Source organism: Tursiops truncatus, chromosome 3, assembly GCF_011762595.2.
Source record: "Tursiops truncatus isolate mTurTru1 chromosome 3, mTurTru1.mat.Y, whole genome shotgun sequence".
NCBI classification, from domain to species: domain Eukaryota; kingdom Metazoa; phylum Chordata; class Mammalia; order Artiodactyla; family Delphinidae; genus Tursiops; species Tursiops truncatus.
Window position 1 is genome coordinate 126,335,425 of NC_047036.1, and position 10,851 is coordinate 126,346,275.

At 55.2% G+C, this 10,851-nt stretch overlaps 1 protein-coding gene across 4 annotated transcripts in view; it reads left to right on the forward strand.

The window, feature by feature from the left end:
- The window catches only part of SYNPO (synaptopodin), a 53,625-nt gene that overhangs the window by 18,350 nt on the left and 24,424 nt on the right, over positions 1-10,851 (forward strand). Inside the window, exon 1 of one of the 4 annotated variants that reach the window (XM_033853464.2) lies at positions 4,822-4,915. The exons of 2 other annotated variants lie outside the window; for them this stretch is intronic. The gene's annotated coding sequence lies outside the window, so the exon portion shown is untranslated. Of the gene's footprint in view, positions 1-4,821; positions 4,916-5,538; positions 5,737-10,851 lie in introns of those variants that run through there. One more of the 4 variants, XM_073802701.1, reaches the window with a different exon arrangement.

Consider the following 10,851-nt stretch of genomic DNA (forward strand, 5'->3'; position numbering starts at 1 on the left):
CATTCCTCATCCAGGCCTTGGTTTCCCATCTGTTAGAGGCGACAGAGGCACGTCACCTGGGCTGCAGTGATGACTCAGTGACATTGTGTAGGGGAGAGCTCGGTGTGCATGGCACAGGAGGAAGGAAGGAAGGGAGGAAGATCAATTTCCCACAGGCGGCAAGAGTCGGCAGAGCAGGGCGGGACAGGGAAACCCACACTGAATCACCTCCACCGCTGGGTCCATGGCAACACTGAAGTGGGTCCAGATGGGGAGGACATGAGCCGGGCCATGCTCGCTCAGGCGGGAGCCGCTGCCAGCAGATCCTGGGGGCGCAGGGCGTGCGGGGGACACAGGCCTGGGAGGGCTTGTGCGTCAGGAAACTGAAGGAGCACTTCATATCTGTGCAGGCGTCGCCGACACCCAGCCTGGCGTCTCACCAGCCTCCCACCCACTCCCTTTTCCGAAATAATTCTCTCCAGGCTCTGACCACACCCCACGGGCACCATTCCCCATCCCCGTGGCCCCCAGGCTTGGGTCACACAGGGAACCAGGCAGGAACAAGGAGGGGCCTTCAATGCATTTGGGGTAGGTAGGAGGAGGATCCCAGGGGGATCCAGCAGCCTTGAACTTGGAGACAGGCCTCCACACCAGAGTCGACACAAATCCAGGTCCCCTAGAGCTGGAAGCCTCAGGACCTGCTCCCTTCCCTCTCACAGACCATGGCTGGGGGTCAGGAGACATGGGTGCTGCTTCTGGACCTGATGCAACTAGCCAAGGCCCCAAAAATCCCTTCCCAGTCTCTTCATCTGTGAAAATAAAATAAAAATAGGAGCCCTATCTACCTCATAGAGCTATCGGGAGGTTGCAGGATAATCTAGATAAGCATGTAAGGGATGTTGATAACAACTACAATGATCATCGTCAGCGCAGCAATACAAGAGCTATTATTTGTTGAGCCCTCATGTGCCAAGTCCACTGTGCTAACAGCTTTGCACAGATCACTTCATTTAATCACATAACAATTCCCGTAAGGGACATACTGTTACTATCTCCATTATACAGAAGAGAAGACTGAGGCTCAGAGAATATAAGTGACTTGCCCAAGACTCATGGCTAGCAAGCTGCAAAGCCATGATTCAATCACAGTGTTTTGAATGTGGGGCTTTGCTCTTGGCTACCACTGTGCTCTGGATCTACACGGGCGAGAGTTGTCTGCTGACACCCTTGAGGGGAAGAGACCATATGTGGAGAAACTACCAGTACCGACTCCTGTTGGCTTCTCACACAGAGCTGGCCCATTTCATGGTATCTCATTCTTGTTGATCTTTCAAGGCAGCTATTATTCTCCCCATTGTACAGGTGAGGCAACTGAGGCTCAGAGACTTACGTCCCTTGCCCAAGGTCACAGTCAGCGCTGGAGCTGAGACTATGGTCTTGTTCTTCTTGCTCACAGTCCGGTTCATGCCTCTCTTTAACAACTAGCCAGATGGTTATCTAGTTCTGTCCTGAACATTTCTAGGGACAGAAGAGGTAGGAGTAACCTCAGGCGGATGGAGTGGGCAGGGGAGACTTCTCAGAAGTGGAGGCAGAAAGGAAGCTGGGTCTTGGGAGAGAGTAGAAACCCGGGTGGTCTTGGGTCAGAGCCTACACTGGCCTTTCTGCTCCCTTGAGAAAGGGAGTGGCCAGAGTCCCTTCTCTCTATGCGGAGATCTGGAGGGAAGGGGCCTGTGGCTGCCAGGTTAATAGCGGATTAGGGCGTCCTTTTAAAACTTCCTCCCGTTACTGCCAAAGGATTATAAGCATCTTCAGACAGTTACACCCATCCTTCCGCAATTATACCTGCCTCTCTTGAGTGCTCCCTGACAGTTTTAACTATGGGTCACGGCATCTTCTGCCTTGGGTATCCACCACTTGGGGTGGGTGGGTTTCAGTGACACTTTGCTCAGGCCAGAGTACAAGCTGAGCAGAACAGAAGGGGGTCCTTGGCAGGCTGGAGGGTCAGGGGATGCAAAGAGATGAGGTGGGCAGCAGCCTGCAGCTCAAGTTTCCTGCCATCAGCTGCTGCCAACTTGAGAGAAGATACGTGGGAAGGAAAGTGTCCCATAGGGCTCCTCATCAGCGCTGGTTAGTCCATAGCTCACCAAGAGAGACCCACGCTGTACTTCCCACAGAGTCTCAGCTGGTCGTAACTGGCAGGGCTTATTGAGATTATTCTACAGATAATCTTGTGGAGATTCCTAAGTCCAGAGATGGCAAGTGAATTGTCCAAGGTCACACAGTAAGCTGGTGGCAAAGCTATAGCTGGAACCCAGAGTTTCTGCCCCTCAATTCAGCTGCCAGGCCCTGTGTTAAATGCTTTGCATGGGTTCTTTCTTTTCATCCTCTAAACAACCCTCTGAAGTTCATCATTTTCTTATCTGCTTGACAGATGAAGAAACTAAGGCATAACAAGTTAAGGTGACTTGTCAAAGTATCAGGCCAGCGGGTGGAGGAGCTGAGATGTGAACCCTGGGAGGTCTGGCCCATGCTTTCAACCACCCTCTGTGCTGCCTTGTCTCCATGGAGACAAGGCAGCAGGCTGTGTTCTTCCACCCACCTGGGGCTGGGGAAAGGTTGTTCAGACTCTGAGGGATGGTGGACAAGCCATACCCCTTCCTCCTTGGAGACACTCAGGGAGACCTGGGACCCACTGCCAATCCAGCCCCTCCTCTGCCCCTGGCTTTGGGATTCCCACCTTCCCTCCTCTCCAGGCCATTGTTCTGGAGGTTCAGGTTATCTGGAGAATGTGGAGACCTTTCCAACTCTACTGGATACTGCTCCAAGCATTTGGGGTGGAGATGGGGGTGTGGATCTGGGTTGTCAGAGGAGCCCTGCCCCTGGCCATGTCTATCTTGCTGAGGCAGAGGAGTCAGCACCCACGATGAGAGCTGATCCCTGGGCCAAGGACAAGGTCCCTGCTCCTCAGGCCCGTGGAAAAGAGGGCAGACAGAAAGGCAAGGTGCTGCCCACTCTCCCTCCCCCCACCCCCCGACCACGGTGACTCTAATAGGGGTGATGGTATAGGAGCAGGGCTCACAGGTTCTCATAGACCTCACACGTGTACCCACACATACTCGCTCACACTCCCTACAAACACACGTGTATGCACAGTGATACCTACACACCATGTTCTTATGCAAATGCTCATGTGTATATATTCACAACTGCACACACATGCACACACATGCATGCTCTCAGACACCAACACACCCGTGCATGGGGTAGACATTGGCACACACCCTCCCACAGATGCCCCCCTCATCCATACATGCTTAACTTTCACATGTGGACACATGTGTCAGATTTGCATACATAGCAGTCCCACCTGAAAACATACAAGCACACATATTCCCTCCCTTAGATACAGGTTAAAAGCATGTTCCTTTCTCCATTTTCTTCTGCTCACACACCTACACTGTGCAATCTCTCTTGCATGCACACACTCTCTCCTACAGGCATATCCACTCTGCACACCCACTGTCACATACCCACATACAGACCGAACCACTTTCTGTCCTTCCTTTCCCCCATCTCTTTCACTTTCATACCCACCCACACAGTAATCCTAGCCTCCCTCCCTCTCTCTCTCTCTTTCTCTCTCCCACACAGTTTGTTTCCTGGTTTCTCACAGGCTGGGCTATAGCACGTGCACTCACAGAGCAGGCAATACCCTGCCTGATGCCAATCCCCAGGACCCCTTCAGTGCCCACCTCCACCCCCCCACTGTCACCTGGGGCAGCCACCGGGTCAGAGGGATTCTCTGAAGCCACGAAGCCAAGCAGAGGGTAGCAGCCAGGGAGGGTTTGTCCCTTCTGTCACCTGACCCCATGCACTCTAAGCCCACCCACTGGGGACAGGGGACGTCTCAAAACCAGGCCACTTACACCTCTGCATTTCACAGAACCTTGGGTGAGTGGGCTTACATCAGCACATTTCTAACTTCCTCTAGCAGAAATCTAAACACAGAACCTTGATATAAAGGACACAAAAGTGGAACCACCCTGGTTAAAGGGGTGGGGTACTTGGAACCCAGGGAAACTTCGGTGAAAACCCAGGACAGCGTTTTTCCACGTGCTTTGTTGGGGGCGTGAAAGGTGCTTCTTATCAGCCCAGTTTCCAAGCCCATTGCTAGCCCCTCCACCACTCGGAGGGGGCACGTGATTGTGGAAATCTTGACTTTTCACAGCATCCCCACTAGATTCTGATGCACAATGACCCTTGCCATGGGGCTCTGAACATCACTGCCCTTGTTGCTGCTGGCCCACTAGTTAAGACAGTGGATGGCCCCAGACTGCCTGGGAGGTGACAACCTTCCTCAACCTCTATTTGCCAAGGCCTACTTAGGCAGTCCTACCTGCCTAAGTCCTAGACAGTTATTCTAGTTACTGGGGCTGAGAAGGGAGAGGACAGGCCTAAGAGGGTACTGCATCTGGGTCTGAAAGGAAATGGGCTGGGGAGATGGGAGGTGGTGTCAGTTATGGGGACTCACAAAGACAGACTTAAAATGGGGTTAGTGGGAAGGATAGAGAAAAGAGGGGGGCATGAAATAGATGGGAGAGACATGAAGAAACTGAGTGAAATAGAAAGCAGAAGGATTCAGGGACCCATCGAGAGACACAAAAATTGAGGAGGAAACAGAGAGACAGACAATCAGGCAGCAGAGAGTGAGGCCAGGGAGAGGAAAGAGGCAGAGAGACGGGACCCGAAGGGAGATGGGAGGCCTAGCCCGTGGAGGAGGGAGTCGCACCTCCGAGGGCTGGGCGGGGCGAGCGGGAAGGGCGGCGCTAGGGCCCCGGGGAGCGAGCGGCAGGAGCGTGGCTCGCCAGCCCGCCCAGCCCTCCCGGCTCCCGGTCCCGGAGCAGCCTGCTAGGCGGTGGAGTGGGCTGTGGCGGAGGTTAGGAGGGGGCGCCAGGCGCGGGGGGGGGGGGGGTCGGTGGGGGTCTCGATCGGGGCGGGGCGCGCTGACGGACGTGGCCAGGTGCGCGGAGGTGGTGGCGCCGGTGAGCTCGGGGACCGCGCGCGGAGGCTGGAGGTGAGTGAGGGGCGCCGGCCGGGCAGGGGTGCCGGTGCCGAGCGAGCCTCGCCCCTTCCCACCTGTGCCGGTCTAGGCGCCGCCCATGTGGAGGTGGCACGTCTGGGCTCCAGTCCCCACACGCAGGGTGACCTTGGCTGAGTCGCTGCTACACTCTGGGCCTCAGTTTCCCCACCTGTACGGTGGGGTGGAGGCGGGGACCTGGGGAAATCTCGAAGCTCCGCGGCAGCTCAGCAGCACGCCCCGAAGCCGGGCTGCGTGGGAGCTCCAGCCCTCGAGCCCCAGCCCGCAAGCAGATCGCGGCCGGGTCAGCCGCGGGCTGGCGGGCGGGCGACAGCCCTCCGGAGGTCTGCGCCCCCCGGCCCGCTCTGGGGAAGGGGGAAACGGCTTGACTCCGGGAAGTGGCGGGTTGGGTTCTGCCGGGGGTTGACCAACATGGGCGCCTGTGGGGCAGCGGGAACGGCGTGTGCTGGGCCCGGGCCCTCACCCCTTACCGCGGGCGGGGCGCCCGGGTCCGGCTGTGCGGGCGAGGCACGCAGGACGCGGAACCCGCAGACCGCGGGGAACACCGGCGCGAGCCCCACCTGGGGAAATCGAGGCCTTTCCTGAGTGCCTGTGGGGGAGAGGGGGACCTGTCCTAAGGACTCTACACCGCATTCTCACAGTTTGCCCAGTCTGCCAAGGTGAGCGCGGAGGCCCTAGAGGTGAAGGGCGGGGCTCCTATCTAACCACTACACCGTGGAATCAGGGGGCTCCAACCAGAGCCCGGACAGGACCTTTCTGAGAACTCGGGAGAAAAGGTCTCCCTCCTCCCCACTCCACCCCAAGTTATAGGCTAACTCTGGATGGGGATAGGACCTCCCGTGTTCCATGCCTGGGTTGTTCACAGGGACAAGAGCCAGTGGGGAAGCAGCACGCGCCCCAGTCCCCGTCCTACGCGGAGTGGCAGGTGGCACTGGAGTAAACCACCTTGCTCTGTGATCTTGGGACAAGCCTCCTGCCCTCTCTGGCTCCCAGTGAGAGGGTGGGCGGGTGGCCCCTGAGCGGCTAACTGCGTTGGAGACAGCAGCACTGGTAGTGGCTGTAGTGGCAGTCGGAGGTTGTCCCAGCCCTGTCATGTTGCACGATTAGGATGAGATAGGATGCTGCTCAGAGGGACCAGGGTATGCTGGGGTAGGGGGCTGGGAGCCTTGCTGGTGCCAGCCTGACTGTCACCACCCCCGGGCCTGGCCCCCACCCTGTGTTGGGGGACAGCACCACAAACAAACTGATGTCCTCCTCCCAGTGCTTTGCTGTGTTATCTCAGGCAGTGGAATGGGACCTCAAGGGAGGTGAAAATACTTTGTTTGCTTGGGAGGTGGGGGAACACCTGCCTCCGTCTCCCTGTGGGATCTTGGGTTGGTTCCTCTTCCTCTCTCTCCTATCTGTACAACGAGGGGAACGGACTAGGATCATTCTGGTTTGATATTCAGAGAACTTCCCAAAAGCAAACTGTTTGCTGCTATGCTACCTTGGCTCCCCATCGCCACTTTGCAGGCCTTGAAACGGCTCCCCCCACTCCCCGCCCCCAGACTAGTACCTAAATTAAACTGTGGTTGGAATCAGCATTTACATTATTAAAATAAGGCCTTTTAACTCCTTCCCTCCCTTGTTATCTGTTGCCTTTCCTCTAAGGTAAGAAAAATAATAATAAAGAAAAAAGAAAAAAATCCTGTGGCATTCGGGGCCTGGTTCCCAACTGATCCCTAGTCTCTGCAGTCAGCACTTTATCTAATCTCCCCATTTTAGAGTTGGGGAGACTGAGGCCGGGGAGGGAAAGAGATTTGCTCAGGGTGGTTCTGTGAGGAGAAGGCAGCAGAGCCCCCTTTCCTTGGGACAGAGCAGCTCCTTGACAAGCAGGAGGGGCCAGTGTGGCAGAGGAGCACCTGGAGAGATGGGAGAAGCACAGGAGGAACCTTTTCTCCATCTCCTCTCTACCCCTAGTCGTGCTCTATCTCCCTGGATGACACGTGTCTCCCTGAGCCCACTGCACAGCCCTGGGTGCTGGGATGGGCAGGGGTCATCACACTTTCTCCACCCGCCAGGGCTGCTATCCCACAAGGCTGAACACACCTCCAGACCTAGGGGCCCGGCCTGGGAGGCACCTTTTCCTTCAGGGCAGCTCCCAGGCCTCCAGACATGAGCTCATCGGAGATGCTGATGCCAGGAAGGGAGGGACAGAGGGGGAAGCAGGCTGGGCTGCCCAGAATGGGGCACCAAAGGCCCCTGGGGCAGTGGAGGGACGCTGTTGTCGAGGACTGGCAGGCTCTGGCCCCACTGTAGTGTGAAGGCAGGGACAAGATAGGCCAACAGAGGGTCAACTGGGGTGGGGATCGGGACAGGCCAAGTGCTCTGGGCCGCAGTGCAGAGTTGCAGGTGCTAGACCGACCTCTGCCACTTGCTTGCTGTATGACCTTGGGTGAATCCCTTGCCCTCTATGGACCTCAGTGTCCCTGTCTAGCAATGGGGTGCGTGGATCCTTAGGCAGTGGGGTTACAATAGTGAACAAGATAGACTGGTCCCTGCCCTCAAGATTGCTCTTTAATTGGGGAAATAGACAAGAGAAAGGGAAGCAAAGAAATCAGCAAGATAGTTTCAGATAGATAAAAGTAGCCTGAAAAACAAACAAAAAGCCACATTGCTAAGATGAAGAGCACTTAGAGGGGTTCTTTGTCTTGGTGGTTAGGGAAGGCCTCTCTCTGGAGGTGGCGTTGGATCAACACCCTGAATGTTATTTGAAGGTGTGGTCATGGCTGCCTTTGTGGAGTTGGCATGTCCAGAACTTGGGTCTAGAAGAATGGGAGGGATTTGGTTGGGAGAAAGGGTGTTTCAGAGGCTGGTGAAAGGTCTAAACTAAGAGCTGGGGGAAGGGAGTGGGGTGGGCATTGGCTGTAGGTTATGAAAATGCCTTCATTCCTCAGGGCTTCAGGCTGTCCACCCAAAGGAACCCAGGCCTGTGATCTGGTCACAGGGGCAGCTGGGCTGTACCAGGCCTGTGTGTGTGTGTGTGTGTGTGTGTGTGTGTGTGTGTGTGTGAGCTCAGAGTCCTTTGTGAACTGTCCCTGGACACTGTGGCTCAATTGCTACCTAGTGTGGCCAGAGGAGAAGTCAATGTGGGGACAGCCTCCAGGCCCTGTAATTCCAGAGGCTCACAAAAGCCCTCTCTCTCCGAAATGAAATCTTTACCAACTGGCCGCTGCCTGAAATTCCATCATCCTAGCTTCATCTTTTCCACTCAGTGAGGCAGTATAGTATAGTGCTGTGTTGACCCTACCCTACCCTACCCTTCTCTGTCCAGCCTCCCAGGGCTGCTGCAGGTGACGCAAAATTCGGTCTACTCCTGTGCTAGCTGTTTCCTGCGTGTCTAATACACAGATCCTGTGGTTGGACCCCTGGATTCTCTCCCCAGCTTGCTGGGAGATCTTGAGTGTGTTATATAACCTCTCTAGGCTTTTGTTTCCTCATCTATAAAATAGAAACAATCACAGACCCTACCTTGTACTGTTGTTGTGAAAATTAAATGAGATGATAAAAATAACTATTACCTATTAAATAGTATTATAATGTTTTGATCTCTGTTAAAATAGCAAGCCCTGGAGAAGAGGGACACTCGCTGAAGACTCATATCTCAGTATATGTTACTTTTTGACATTTAGCCAGGAACAGGTTTGATAGTGGGAGGATGGGCACAGTATGGTGGAAAAGGGCCTGGATCGAGCTTCAGGAATGGATACTTGAACCTCCAGCCTTAGCCAACAAGCTGGTGGTCTTGGACAAATCATTTGCTTCCTCTGGGGCTCAGGCTTTGGTTCTGAGCTACTATGAAATGGACTAAGAAGGATATAAGGGGATCGTGAGTGTGAAAGAGCTCGACAGACGCGAAAGCCACTGGGCTGGCAGGAAGGGTGGTCAGCAGGGTGGGGCAGGAAGGGGCAGGCTGGATGAGCCTCAGAGACAGGAGAGTGGGCTGACGTGAGACTCCTGCATGTCGTCCTCTGGAATAAAATCTTTTGGAGACAAATAGTGTTCGATAGGTAAAAGCCAAAGTTCTTGAAAAATAGTTAACGTTTATGGTAACTTACTATGTGCCAGGGTGTTTTAAGTTCTTTACATGTCACCAACTCTATGAAGTAAGTCCTGTTATCAACATTTTACAGATGGGAAACTGAGGCACAGAGAGGTTAAGTGAGCTTCCCAAGGTCACACAGTGGTAACTGGCCAGGTTCAAACCTAGGCAGTCTGGCCTCAAAGCCCATGTGCTTAACTCCTGCACAACATGCTCTCTCCTGCCTTAGGTGGAGTGCCAGAGGCTCAGAGGGGCCGAGCCACGTGCTTAATAACACACCTCTTTGCCCTTTGATCCTCATCATCTCTGCCCCTCAGGTGCTGGAAGGGGGAGCCTCACTGGGTCTGGGGCCTGGGGTTCTGAGGTTGACCCTTGAGCCAGCTCAGCCTCTTATCTTCTCCCCTCATCCCCTGGGAGTAGGTCAGGGAGGATCATGTGTGCCCTGGGAATGCTGTGGCAAAGGAGGCTCTGCCAGGGCCTGACAAGTGAGCGTCATTAGTGTCGTGAAGCTTGAGTGGATCCCAAGAGCCTGAGCTGTAATAAACTGTCATGGAGTCTGGCCTGACTCTCTTCACTGTACGGACGGGGTAAACTGAGGTCAGAGAGTCCAGGGACAGGCCCAAGCCCACACAGGCTCCCTGAGTCTCCTGTACTGCCTTCTGGGCTGCTTAGGACTTGTGGGTTTCGTGACGATATGGGACTTGGGGACCCTCCCACCAATCTCCAAGCTGGCCCCTGGTCTCAGCCAGGACGTGGTTCCTAATATGTACCCTTTAGGAGGGCACATGAAGTTGGGGGATGGGGAGGGAGCTGATTAAAAAATAGACCGTCACGCGCATGCGGAACAGGCCTGCCACCACCCAGCTTGAGCCAGTTGGCTCCCCTATGCCCAGCTGCCAGGCCCCACTCAGGGCTCCTGCTGGGGGCCCCGCCCACCCCACCCCTGGCTCTGGGCCTGAGGCTGGATGCTCCCAGCCACCTCCTCTCCTCTCCTCCTCCACCCCTGCCCCGCCTCCAGCCAGATGGTGCCCTCACTGAGTCTGGGTGGGCCTGTTGGCTTTAAGCTGTGCCACAGGGAGTCTGGCGTCACCACACACTGGCTGTGTGGCCTTGAATGAGGCCTTTTCCCTCTCTGGGCCTCAAACATGGATGAGTAGAGCTACCAGTTAAAGCTCTTTCTAGCTTTCAGAGCCTTTCCCAGATTCTACCTCTCATTTAGACCCGACAAACAGCGCTCCCCATTCAGAGAGGTGATATGACCTGTGAAGGCCACTCAGCTGGAGCGTCGCAGAGCAGAGGGTTAGACCCACATAATCTTGCAAGTCCTGGTCCTTTACAGCTTCTCCAGGGTGAGCGAGGTCACTGGGAAACATGCAGGTAGATGTCAGCACTGGTTTTATTCATTTATTCCCTCATGCGGTCAGGAAATGTTTATTGAGCCCAGCTGTGGCCTAGGCACGGGGGCAGGAACATAGCAGAGAAATGATAGCCAAGGTCCCTGCCCGGCGGGACCTCCTTACCATGGGGCAGGGCAGACTGACACTAAAACAAATGACGATGGAATTACAAATCTCATGAGAGTTTGGAGGAGAGATAGAGGGTGCCGTGGCAGGGGAATGTGACCTCCCAGGAGAGGCGCACCCTCCCTGAGACCTGTAAACGTATCTGAAGGAGAAGTATGGCCAGAAAGGGG